This window comes from Platalea leucorodia (genome assembly GCF_965183815.1).
Source record: "Platalea leucorodia genome assembly, chromosome: Z".
Classification (NCBI taxonomy): Eukaryota; Metazoa; Chordata; class Aves; order Pelecaniformes; family Threskiornithidae; genus Platalea; species Platalea leucorodia.
The window spans coordinates 83912047-83925562 of record NC_138858.1 but is presented as its reverse complement, the minus strand read 5'-3'; the positions used below and the strand labels follow the sequence as shown (position 1 = coordinate 83925562).

General features: G+C 35.4%; 1 protein-coding gene across 14 annotated transcripts in view; it reads left to right on the top strand.

The window, feature by feature from the left end:
- MEF2C (myocyte enhancer factor 2C) overlaps positions 1-13516 on the top strand; it is a 141990-nt gene that overhangs the window by 44246 nt on the left and 84228 nt on the right. For 2 of the 14 annotated variants that reach the window (XM_082336540.1, XM_082336538.1), the window contains exon 3: positions 478-565. The exons of the other annotated variants lie outside the window; for them this stretch is intronic. The gene's annotated coding sequence lies outside the window, so the exon portion shown is untranslated. The remainder of the gene's footprint in view (positions 1-477; positions 566-13516) is intronic. 14 annotated transcript variants of the gene reach the window in all.

Sequence of the window (13516 nt, the reverse complement as noted above, 5' to 3'; positions counted from 1 at the left end):
AAGCTCCCCTAGCATAGGCTATAAATCATTTGTTTTTGTCTCAGGCTGCTGGTGTTGAAAGGTAAATCCATGAGCTGGTATGGGAAAATGTTGGATGATTAAAATGACTTGAAAGTATCCCTTTAAGTTTTCAGTAACTTAGAAATTTTAACAGCGAAAGCTATAGCTGTAGTTAAAGTGCTTAATTTATACTTGAACTTATTCAACGTATTCTGTAGTTGTTTCACGCAAAATTGCAAAATGAAGCCTTTGATTCCTCAGTGGTCATCTCTAGGTAATACAGAGGACTAGCTTCTTTGTATTAACATGGCTGGTATAGAGATCATGATGATGATGATGATGATGATGATGATGATGATTATCTACTTTGGAAGTTTTATGCCTCATTTTTATGATGCTTTGTTACTGTATAGCATTGCTGTAGCCTATGAGGATTTAGAGCCTTCCACATCGTGGTAACTCATTTCTCCTCTCCAGAACAACCCAGTGGACTCATCAGAGAGACTGAGAAGCATCAGCATATTTTTTCTTTATTTAAACAGGATAATGCCATAGAGATGTGTAGGTAAGGCCATATAGAGTCTGCAGCCTTGATACTAGAGTGGTCTTGGACATTAAATTCAATATCCTCAACTTTTTTTCCAAAGTCTCAGTGCTTTGTTAAAGTAAATAGAAAAATTGCCACTAACTTCCATATGCAGAGAAGCAATCAGAAAGTGGGATACTGTTTTCAGGAATTCTGTTTTTAAGCTCTACATCAGATTTTTAAAATAATTGTAAAAAAACCTATAACATCTTGAATTAAGTTATGATATGCTGTCAACATTTCCATTTAGTAGAAGCCATTACTGACTCAGATGATTTTCACTTCTGCAGCACTACATGGGTAGATAGGAGGATGAACTTTTTAAAAGTATTTCGTCATGCATAATTTGTTAAATCTGAACTAAAAAAATGCTGGAGATTTCTTAGAGATATTGTGATAAGTAAACAGCAGATCAATTTGATAATTATGCTTGGAAAATGTGTTGCTTAATAGCAGTGGACTGATACTCACTTGTCATTTATGCATGATCTAATTGTAAAATTATCTGGGTTTACCTATGAAGAAAGGAAGTTAGGTTTACAGAATAGGAATCACTCTGACACAGTATTTCCTTAAGGTGAAAAACTAGCTTTTAATTATTCTGCTGTTACTGTTAGCAGCAGTTTTTTAAAGCAGATTTATTATCAGGAATAAATACTAAATTTGAAGCTGGTTTATCCAAAACATGTAGTTTTATTCTAAAAAAAAAAGTATGAGAAAAAAGATACAGTTCTCATCTGGCTCTTGTTTATTCTATCATTCATTAAGTACTACTTGTTTTGCACCTTGAATTTTATTAATCCCATCTCAAACTGTCTCTAGGGCCAAAAGTGTATTTTCTGTAATAGACATAACAATGTAGTTGATATGGAATGGATTTTGTCCAGTCTTTTTGTCCATTCATTGCAAAATGGAAATTAATCTCTTTAGCTTGAGGCTGCATAGTTTACCATCATTAGTTGGGGACAGTCAAAGACATGTGAAGTTTCAATAGTAGAGAAGCCTTGGGATTTTCAGCTATTTCTGAGATCTTAATCAAAAATGTTACTGATTGCTTGGGAATCAATGAACACACTCCTGAGGAAAAAAAAGGCAGCATAACCTTAACATTATTCACAGTGTTTTGTTAAAAGAGACAATGATTCATAATGATTATATTTTTATCTTAATATAATGTAGTGAAGAACATTAAAGAACATTACGAATTTTGCTCCATGAGTATGGGTCAGAAATGTTCAGTGCTTTTGATCTTTTTGAGACAGCCTTACACACATGAGTAGCTTTAAACACTTAAGAGTTTTCCTTTTGACCTCTCGGCATATTAAGTTTTAGCGTATTCAAAAGTCTGTGCCTATTCAGGGCTTTTGAAACCATAGCTTTAAAGTCGACAGATATTTCAGTACCAATATAAGTGTTGTTTTAAGGGAATTAACTTTGTGCTAATGACACATACTACAGCCTCTAGTGTTAATGGAAACAGCATTTCTGAATTATTGAAAGACTTTAAAGGGGAGAAAAGGCCCTTAAAAACCATCACATTCCACTTTGGGAGAATACTATCTCCATTATATTATTCACTGTTAGCACTGATTAAAATTTGTCCCTGCTTTTATCCATCAACATAAAATTATATTTGACTGAATGAGAGTTAAAGGATTTTTAAAAATACATTGACTAATGTCCAGTCAGACTACTGAGTTTCAAAACTTTGTTTTTCTTGGGTCTCTTTCAAACAGAAAAGAGGAAGCACTTCCTTTTACAACACAATGTCAAGACAAGGACACACACGCTTGCATATGCACACACATACAAACAAGGTACTATACAAATCACCTCAGAGTTTACTGACTGACACGTAGGTTCTTAAATGATAGCAGGAAAAAAAATGCATAATGCTTGTAAAAAATAGCAGTTTAATTTTGCAGTGTTTCAGTAATTAAAATATTGCTGTGCAAAATGTAAGGAATAAAGATTATTGTTCAGAGTAGGCATCACAGTCAGGGTTCTGTGTTAATAAAGCAACAGGCTGCATTTCCATGCATATATACGTGAAAACTATTTTTAATCAATGTATTTATTCAAAGGGTGGTTGCAGACTACATTCAGATCTCATTTTCACCAATGTAAATGTGAAATAATGGAACTGGCTGCAGTGCAGTTTTACTCACGGCCGTTCATTTGAATCGCTACGATCACAGCGCTGGCCCTGGGGCTCTAGTACACAGTTCTACAGTACTGTATTTTTTGTAGCAGTAAGGACATGCTGTGTTTTCAGAGGAACGTCTTAACAACAAAGTGCATCAATGAAGGCCACCTCACTCACAATGAAGGTCTGTCTTTTAAAATAGCACTAAAACAAAATAACAGTTGTGTTTTGGCAAGAGTCTTAACTATTTACAGCACAACAACCAGAACAGTAAATAGTGCTTTAGTACCCAGATCTCCCTAAGCTGTAACTCCAAACCTGGAGGAAAAACTATAATTAGGGGCGCTTTTTTCTGTAGTTTTTTAAAATATAGTATGCATTATCGATGTAAACATTCAGAAACCCAGACTGATATTTCTTTTTAAAATGCAGAATTTTGATTTGTGACAGCTGCATTGGATCTTTAATCATATATTATCTTTATGGGAGCCTTTTTCTAACATATGTTAATTGGCTGTTTTCTGTGACAAATTATGAGCTCTTACTTTGATGAGGTTCAATTGCAATCATGTTGGAGTTGAGTATGTAGAGTTTCCAGCCCCCGCTGGCTCCTTAAACCACTACAAACATCTGCACGTCACTGCAGTGCTGAGTAATGGCAGGATTTGGGTTGATCTGATGTCTGTACAGATTTTTTTTCCACAGGATATTTTCAGCTCTTTGCACTAAATCTGTTACAGGGTTTGCTGTTTTTAGCAAAAGAATGATCCAAAATTAACGTATGGGATTATTAGAATACAATGACAAATAATTTGCAGCACAGTATATTGAAATCTTTTTTAATCTTCAGAAGTTTCAATGCCCTATTAGAAATTCTCTATCAACTGTTATTGCAGGTTACAGTTCAAATTTACTGGAGTCATATAGCATTTCTGGGAGTAAAACTGTTGCCTGCCTTTTGAAGTCAATATTTTTTAAATTCCTAAATCTAACATTTGCAAATTCTTTAAAAATAAATTTATTTTACTTTTTGAGAAGTGACTGGCATCACTTTAATTTTTTAAATTTTTCAAAGAAAAGTATGTTTCCCAGCTGGACAGGAAATGTGTCTAGTTATGTTTTACATAAACTTGCACATCTTCCTGCTAGTAAAGAAAATGTTGCACCGAAATTTAGTGTCTTTCTATCTTTTTTGTGTTTAAGGATTATCGTGCATACATTTGTTCAGCATGTAAACTAAAGAAATATAAAAAAAATTTACCACAATAGAAGCAGTATTGCTTTGAGCATTTTTTACTTGTTACTTACTCTCTTGATGATAATTGTGCACATAATCTTATTTTGTACAGCAATTCATTAGAAATATTGAGATAGAAAATGTGTGCTGTTATATGTTATTACTCAAAGCTGTACTTAGGGTGAATGTGCAGAAATACAAAATCTTGTATATTTTAATACAGAGAGAGCAGTCTGGTCATAAAATGGATGGAGCATCATCTTTTCAAAAACTGTGTCAAACAATATCAATTACATTGCAATTAATTTAGCAGAACACCACACAGCTCAGCTTTGACCTAAACCAAATGGTAGTAGATAAATCTGTCCCATTTGTTCTTCAGAGAAAAGATGGGGGTTAAATTTCCAGGCAGGTGTTAGAGTTTAGAATAAGAAGAGCCAGATGTGTATGGAAGCTACTTCGGTCTCATGAGGCTGGTTTTAATTCAGCTATTTCCCTGGAGTGCCACACAATCAATGAGTTCCAAATCCTGGGGCTACCTGCCTTTACGTGAAATCATGGGAACATTTCTTCACAGCATACCACTGAACATGTGTGGAAAAATTAGAGCAGAAATTAAAGGTAAAAAAAGGTTAACCTCAGAAGTTACACGAGTGTCACATTTCTTTGAATTTCTGAAATGAAGAGACAATAGCCAAGTGTAAATGCTTAAAGAAGTGATGTATTACTATAAGGAGAATTGTAAGCCGTGGAAAACTCGTACCATGGATATTTAATATATTTCTCTAATTACTGCTCATTGTAGGCACTGTTTTAAAAGTAAGCATATGTAGGTCATGTGCAGCACAGTGAAAGGCATTAAAGCTAGGTGAATTGAAACAGGGAGGAGTTTCAAAAGAATGATTTTGAGCATGTTGTCCCTACTTCAGTATGTCTGTAAAAGTAAATTGATGCATTGTATCTTGAATTAGTCTACACAATGGCATTCAGTTCCACTTGATAAGATGAGCTTAATTGGCCTGAAGAAAATAAAGCAAAGTAAAGGAAGATGTACAAGCGAAAGAGAGGGCTTGGCACTTTATTGGATTTTGAGGCCTGTGAGCCATGTGTCTTAATTGGGGCCAGTTGGGATCATTTAATAATTGCTGTCAGAAGATCAAATTTAATTCTCTTTATAAAAAGACCACAGTGGGATAGAGTTAAACAAATTGTCATCTGAGGTTTCAAATGAACGAAGCTTTAATTAGGTTGATTAGGATGCTGTAAGAGAGAAAGGGTAAGAAACAGGAAATTGATGAATCTGCTGTGTACCATGTTGGACCTTATATGACAGTACTGTCAAATATCTTTATTTCAAGAAGATATACATTAGCATAAAGGGCTATAGTGCGAAAACAACATATATCTATAAATGCTTTAGATATACAAGATAATTATAGCTTTCTGAAATCAGTGATTTTAAGCACAGATATTAGTATTTTTATGATCATAATCTTGCCCTTAACATTACTTTCATACATTTTTAAAACTGCTAAATGATCTTCTCTATTTGTTTACGTACTCACTGAATATGCCAGATGAGAATTATAGTGTATTTACTGAAAGCTCTTAGAATTTCTCTATTGTGTAATAAATATTCACTGCACTTACTTCTCAGAACATTTGCATGAACAAATCCCCAAGTTTCTTATTCCCAGGTTTCCAACAGACAAACTGAGTGAAAAATGAAGGTGGCATGAAATATTTTTGGCAGAAAAGAAGCAGATCTCATCCACGTTTGCATCCCAACCTTAGATTCAATTCTTTATACTATGCTGCCTGCTACTTTTGCCGCAGCCGTCTGTTTCTAAGAATATTTTTTGTCAGAAATCACCTTGCATATCAATAGAGCTCGAAAAGTGCCATTTCTGAGAAAACATAATGTACATTCAAGGCCACAAAAAGATTTAGCTAATGTATCTTTGTATTGATCATGTTTTGTTTTTTCAGCATGCTTCTAGGACAATAATAAAATTAGCAATGCTGGCAATGATCTGTTTAGAAAAAAAAAATGCTCATTCAAGATAGAACGGAGACTATCAAGCAAATTGCACTGTATTTCCCTCTGCAAATTAAGCACATTTTATATGTCTGTTTTCTTCTGATATTTGTCAAGGATGTTGACTTTTTGCATTGGCTACTGCCAGATGCAATGTGTTTTGTATGTGTAAGAAATAAAATAAATAAATCCAGCTGCATGTGCTAATGGAGTGGTTACAGCTGAGGTTCAGTATGCAGGGTGTGATGCTCACTTGTGGCTTTTATAGTTGTAGACAGTGGTAGATCTACCTCTGTGGTAAACACCTTCCATTTCAGTAGAAAATTTGCCTTTACAGGCCTTGAGGTGAGAGCTGTTAGACCAATTCTGTGAAAAATTAGAAGAACAAATCCTCACATGGAAACTATGAATTAGTTACCTAATACAATTTCAAAAACTAAATGTGAACTATGATGTGGTTGAACAGCACGCTAGATTAGATGAGGCTATTTATGTCTTTGTAACTGATTCAAGAAGGATCTTTAGTATCTAAAGTGCAGCTCTTTTAGCTGTTTATCATATCAAAGCATAACTCCTCGGTGTGCTGTATATCTTACATTTCTCCAGTCTCTCTCTCTTTTCATGTGAATATTGCTAACAGAAATATATCTATTGCTTGCCCATTTCTCCACCACCAAGGACAAAAAAAAAAAAAAATCTGTAGAATATCCCACTAAGCCAGAACAACAGAAAATTCCGTCCTCAACAGACAACATAAGTCAGTTGTTTCAGGCACCTTGCCCATTTCTTCTCCCACAAGGCATCTTTTTCTATTTCCTCCCTCATAGCAAATTCCATGTTATCTTTCCTTCCTTATAGCCTTGTCTGTTTATGCATTTTTTTCTAGTTCCAAACCAGTGGTAATCCAGTTTGGATCTTCCAGCGTAGAGAGATGCCTCTTGTCAAGATACAGCCAGGAGGTAGAAAGCAAGTAGCTTCAGCAAATGAGTGATGGTGTGCTAGCACTAGCGCATATGGCCATGTACTTTATTTCTTCGTAGTCAGAGCCTTCCATTTTTCTAACATATGCCTCATCCTGAACATGCAAAATTCCAGACATGAGGCACCAGACAATATATGTGCAAGGTTTATTTCCTATCATGTGGCTCGTAAGAGGTATCGGATCTTGGTAATTACGATATAAGTGCTTCTTTGTAATACTGCCACTGTACTTTTCTCTTTTTCCTTTTTTTGAACAGATGTATTTTGACTTAATGTTTTTCTACTTAAATTGTTTGTATTTTGTATATTTAAAAACTGCAACCTGTCCCAATTTATGAGCTTTGCCATTAGAAAAAGACATGTATTTCAAAGACAGAGGCAGTTCTTCACCCCTATTCAGCGAAATGCAGGTGTTTTCATTTTTTTTATTAGCCTTATTATGTACCTGACATACATTTCATCTCCTTTTGTCCTTGGGAAAAAATTGCCTGAGTGGGATTGGAAGCATTAATGTAGACTTTTCAGCTGTCTTGGTCATGGGAAGATTGATATATTTTTCTTGCCCTTTTTTTTTTTTTTTTTTTTTTTCTTTTCTTTCTTCTTCTTCCCTTCTTCCTCCTCCATTTAAGCCTGCAGCTGTCTCTGGGCAAGCAGTTGAGTTCAGGGAGTGTCATAGTTTTTATACTCGTATTTATCATATTAACATTTACACAGAATGAATGAACAGTTAGCAGCTCAGCAGCTCTCCACCATGTTGTGCCGTCTACTTTGCATTTCAGAAGAACTATATTTAATTCTTGACATTTCTGGGAAGGTCAGGAATTAAAGGGAAAAGGGTGTGTTTCTAGAACTGGATATACAAAAGAGAGAAGCAGAACATCTCTATATCTATTCATTCCTCTCTAAGAAATGAATTGCTAGATAAAGCATGTACTGATCTGAGGTTGCTTTAGAAAACTAATAAAGGTGCTTAAATATGAAAGTTATGGGTTTAGGTCTATGTTGTAGGAAAACCAACTTTCTGTTTCTGTGGTAGCATAGTTGTTGCTGAGATGGTCTAACACCATAAACAAGAGGTTTCTGGGCAGAGGTAATATATTTCATTAGACCAGCTTCTATAGCTGGAAAAAAAAGATGAGCTTTTGGGTACACTGAGGATCCAAAGAAGGGCTTGTACACCATAAAGGTGATTTATTTTTTCCAACTCAGTTAGTCTATATTAGATATTACCTCTGCTTACAAAGCTTGTCTAACTCCTTTTTCAGTTCTAGTGATGGATCTGTTCTCATGTTTGCCTTAGTACAAAGGAGTAGCTCCATAGAAATCAGTGACATTCTCTGGGTTTAAAATTATATCAGCCTGAGATTCAGTCCATCTTTGACAAGTCAGTTTTTGCTTTACGTGACTGGTTGCATCATATAAGATATATTAATGATAAATAAATAAATAAATAGATAAATGTCTAAGGCATTAGTAAGAGTCAATCCATACAGAAACAATTTTTTCAAGCCTGAATAGGATAACAGCAACTTGAGAGGCTGGCATATACAGCTTCCATGGATCTCCCAAGATTTGGTGAGATTTTGAGGAACTGCTGTGGCCTGAAGTCTTCCATGTTTGATTGCTCCAGTTCTCTTGTAGGAAGCTGAACCTTGTTAGGGGACATGCTTAAGTGATGTTGCCCCCTTTTGGCTTGAGTAGCTAGCCAAATTCAGGGTAGTACAGGTTGTTTCCATTAGGGCAGGGAAACTGACAAGTGATTCAAATATTTCCTTCATACTGTTTGTTTACAAAGATTTCTTATATCTCTAAATGTAGCAAGACTTGAGAATTAATGTCCATTATCAAGTATTAATGTTTGAGTTTCCTTTCCCATCAGCAATAGCTCCAAAGCCATTTCTCTGTGTCAGTTTTACTTCAGGGCTGTACTCCCTGTATTTTCTATAACTGAGCTCTCTCCCAATGTCTCTCAATTTTCAAATCACAGAATAAATAAATAAATAAATAAATAAATAAAATAGTAAAATTAAAAAAATTAATAAATAAATAAATAACATAGTAAACTATTACCTAACAAGGTTCTTTGCTGTCTTTTATTCAAGTATCCAGGTCTGTATGATCACAGAAGTTATGCTCACCTGTAGTAATCCTACCCCTTCTACCTTCTTTCGTCTTCCAGCCATTATTCAAATTACTCTTAAAATGACAACACCATAAGCAACACTTCCCAGCCAGAAAAAATGTTATACCACCTTAACATATTTATACAATTTTCCTGTCAAGATATTTCCCATCACTAACCCAAAACAGTTATACTTTCATTCAGGCTTTACCTTGACAATTTTTGTCACTCACTTTGGTCATCTTGCAAAGCGTTCCTTTTATTAAGCCCTTCATGATATTTCTATAGAATCTGTTGTCTAGCAGAGGCATACATTTTCTTTTAATGAGGAACTTATTCACATCTCAGTTTTTCTTCTCTTAATTTCTACACTTATGTTCCCAGTTTTAAGGTACTTTCATCCTCAGTTTTGTCCCTGTTCTACCTATTTAGATGATCCTTCCTAATTTTCAGCTTAGTCTTTGAACCAAATACAGTGCTCACTCATTTATTTGCTCAGTACTTTAAAGAGACTTTGGGTTCTTACGTTTAGTCCTGTTTATAGATGTCACAAAATTCCTGTTTCTAAAAGCTTTCTCTTTTCTCTAAACATTTCCTGAAAAGTTTCATTTGCAAATGTGTAAGATATCCCTTTTCAAAATGTGATTATTAGGTTTCTACAATCCAAATCTTTGTTCGTCCGCACACAGATGAAGCAGTGGTGCAGCACAAACCTAGAACAGCAGAACTCAGCTTGTGTTGTTAAACATAGATAGGCGTGATTACAGTGCCCTTTTGAGTGAAAAAAGGCAGGATCCTGGGTCAGACTGTATAAAATTGCTCTCGAGCTTGTTCGATGAAGATGGAGGAGATCAGGTCTGTGTAGATCTGAACAAGTCCACCTGTTTTACCCAAAATTTAGTTCTCTTCTCCATCTACTCTGTCTGTTGCTTCAAGACTGATCATTGTCCATAGTTCAGACACTGCTGTCTCCAGCTCTCTTGTCTAAGTGCACGTACCAAGCTTGCTTGCATTTCTGCAATTCAGCAAATTATAAGCAGAAAGTAATCCAAAAACTTTTCTGGTAACAAAGAATCTTTTTGAGAATCAATCCTTACTTTCTTCAATAGAAGACAATCTAAAATTGTCTGCCACTGGTATTGGCATTGCCAAGCACTTGTGCCCAGGTTCAGACTGTGATTTGATATTGCAGTACATAGCTTTTTCCAATAATACCTGGAATTGCCCCTTGATTCTTAAAAGCCGTTGTGGGGATTTATGTTCCTCACCACAGACTTCCTCACATACGAGCACTAGTAACAAATCTGTAAATCTAGATCTAACCACAGCCAGGGACTGCTGATGCAATGACTCAACTCTAGACATCTTAGGCTTTTCCTGTAATAAGCCAACACTCTCCAAAGTCCTTTGTCTTTGTGTATAAGACTGCTCCAAAACTCTAAGCACTAGTATCTTACCCAATATGAAAGATGTCTTTAAATGTAGCTAGACCAAGATCAGAGTAGTTCCAAGACACCTTTTCAACATACAAGGTGCTAAATCATACTCTCTTGACCACTGAAATGCTTCCTCTTCTCCAGCTCATTAAATGACAGACTGAACTTGTAAAATACCTTTCCTGATATTTATTGCACACCTATTAACTATAATGCAATCCAATCAAATTATTAGCTCAAAACTATTAAGACTCCTAGCTGAAATTGCAGCCGTCCAATTTCCCTACTCCATTTTCAGACAGGTTCCCATTCCTAGTCACTGACTCCATTTCAGACCAATTAGTTGATTCAGTTTTCAGTCCTTTATTTTTTCCCTCATATTATTAGCTTGTCTGATTCAATAAACTGTTATGCTTGAGCCAGTCTCCCAAGCACTTCAAGGATCTTATTCCATATTTATTGGTCAGAGTCCCATTATGCCTGTCTAGCTGCCAAAGGTACATCATGAACCTAATCATAAATGTGCAAACTTTTTCTTCAAACTATTTACTTCCCATTTTTTTCAAATGGGTGATGGGTAGACACTGAAATATCACCCACTAGTCATCGTAGATTTAAAATCCACTTTTCACAGGTATGTTTTTTAGTATACTAGCATTTCACTTAATTGCTTCCCTTAAAATATATGTTACTCTCTGCATTCTTTGCTTTAGAAATCAAATATTCTTCTTCATCTATTCTTCAAAAATGTTGTAAATTAGCCAAGTCTTCCTTTCTTCACCAAGCATAGCAGGCACATATCTCTTCTTACTGGGCTGCAGGCAATCAGTTTTTATCATCTAGATTGCCAGTGGTTGGTTCCTCTTTTGGTGCACCGCTGCAAGGAATGACTCACCATCTCTGGCAAATTCCACAATCACTTGGAAGGCCTTTGGCCTGCTATCATGGATCTTTATCAGCATGTCCAGGTTTGGTATAACAGGTATGTACTGTTCAGAAAACCCTCCTTCACTGTGCCTGGTGGATGACTCTCAGCACATCCTCTGGAAGGTAAGCTGACGTCACTCCTTTCCTTTTCATAAAGGCATGGATCAGCTTAAATTGATAGGTGGCTATAGACTAGGCATTCTGCATCTGGATAACTCAGTCTTTTGAAAAAGCAGGGTCTGTGGCATAATGAAGTAGGACTACTAGTAGGAAGTACCATCTTCTCCATTATTTTGGCAATGATGCTTAGTTTGCCCAAAAAAACTTTGCAGGGGAACTTTGCAAAACAATAGCAAATGAAACTTTTCCACCCACATTGCCTAAGTTCTTGCTCTGTGAGATAACTTGGTACTGTATTTGAGTTGTAAGATACAGTAACCACAGTTGCCTGATTCAAGGGAGTTGAAGTATTCTTACAACTAGTTTTCAGAACTGTTTCACTCCAAATTCCAAAAAATTCACAATGCTGGATATTCTCATGCCTCTTCCTCCTAGGCATACAAATAATGGTATTGATTACAAGACCGTAACTTGGCTGGAAGAGAGGAATTTTTTGCAGTTCCTTGCTACATCGTCAGCGTAATAGGAATATGTTCAAATATAAATGTGAAAAACAAATAAGGTATATCTCCTGAAGCTCAGACTTAAAAATAAACACATTCTGCTATCCTTTACAAATAAATAAATAAATAAATAAATGGAGTATAAGTTGGAATAGACAATCTTACAAATTCAGCAGATGCTTTCAAAATCAGGAGTAAAATTAGTGAAATATGAATTCAGATCAAATGATTCAAGTTTTCTCTAAAACTTTTAATTAACAACTTAAATATAGGGAACGATTTTGCAGTTTGCAAGTTCATGAACATTTTACTCATGCCTCGATGCAGAACTTCCTTGCCCATGAATTGTTCTCCATTATAAATTAAACTCATGCCATAAATCAGGAATCAAGTTAGATAAATGAAAAGATGAATAAGCTTTGGTAGTTAAAGATCACAAATATTTTCTTTATGTACAGACTTTTTCAGTTTGACGTGGGCTCTCTCTAGTAGTCTGTAGTATTTAATCTGTTACATTATATCCACTATGGCTTAAATGTTTGTTTTATACTTCCTGTAGCAAAATGCATGATCTCTTGAGAGTTAAATTTAGTAGATTAAAATGAACTCCCTTCTAATCTTTTCATGTGGCAGCCTGGCCATAAGATCAAAACACATAAATGTAGGTTATGTTTAATTTCTAAATCAGAGTGTTGTAGACAGATGTTTGAAACCTTAAGATGACTCAGTCAGTTGTTGCATGGCTTTCTGCCTGGGTAACCGTAATGTAGATCATGCCATTTCTGCTTTACTGATGTATTGCCATGGTGATGACATATATCATTTTATCATAACCTTTCTGTTAATGGCCCAAACTGTGTCTTCTCTAATGACCATGCAGCCAAACCACATTGAATGTGAAGGACCACTTCTATCTTTAATGTCAGCTGATCTCAGTTGGGTAACATGAGAGATGATTGTTACTTTCATCCTTTTCTGTATTTCTTTCAGCTTTATCCAGCTCAAGGTGACAGACCCAAAATGATCGGTGTCTTTATTTGATACAGTATGCCCAACTGTTTCTTCATTGTGTGACTTTGTCTATATATGGAACATAGTCAGCTAGGGCTTTTACAGAAAACATTTCAGTGACCATTTTATTTGAATGTATGTTCCCCACTGTGGATTTTCATGGTTATTTTGCAGCTTTGCAGCTAATTTTTCATCAGAAAAGTAGCTGATGTATTCTCTTGAGTACACAGAAAGGCTTGCATAAAAAGATTTCATATATCTTTGAAGTTGCATTTATTTATCAAGATAAGAATGGTAAGAGAATGGGGACAGCATTTTTCTGTTTGCTTCCTTACATCAGGATAATAAAATGAATTTGGTTTGGTTCTTTACTTTTAACCTAATTAATCCACTCAGAATGCAAGCTGCT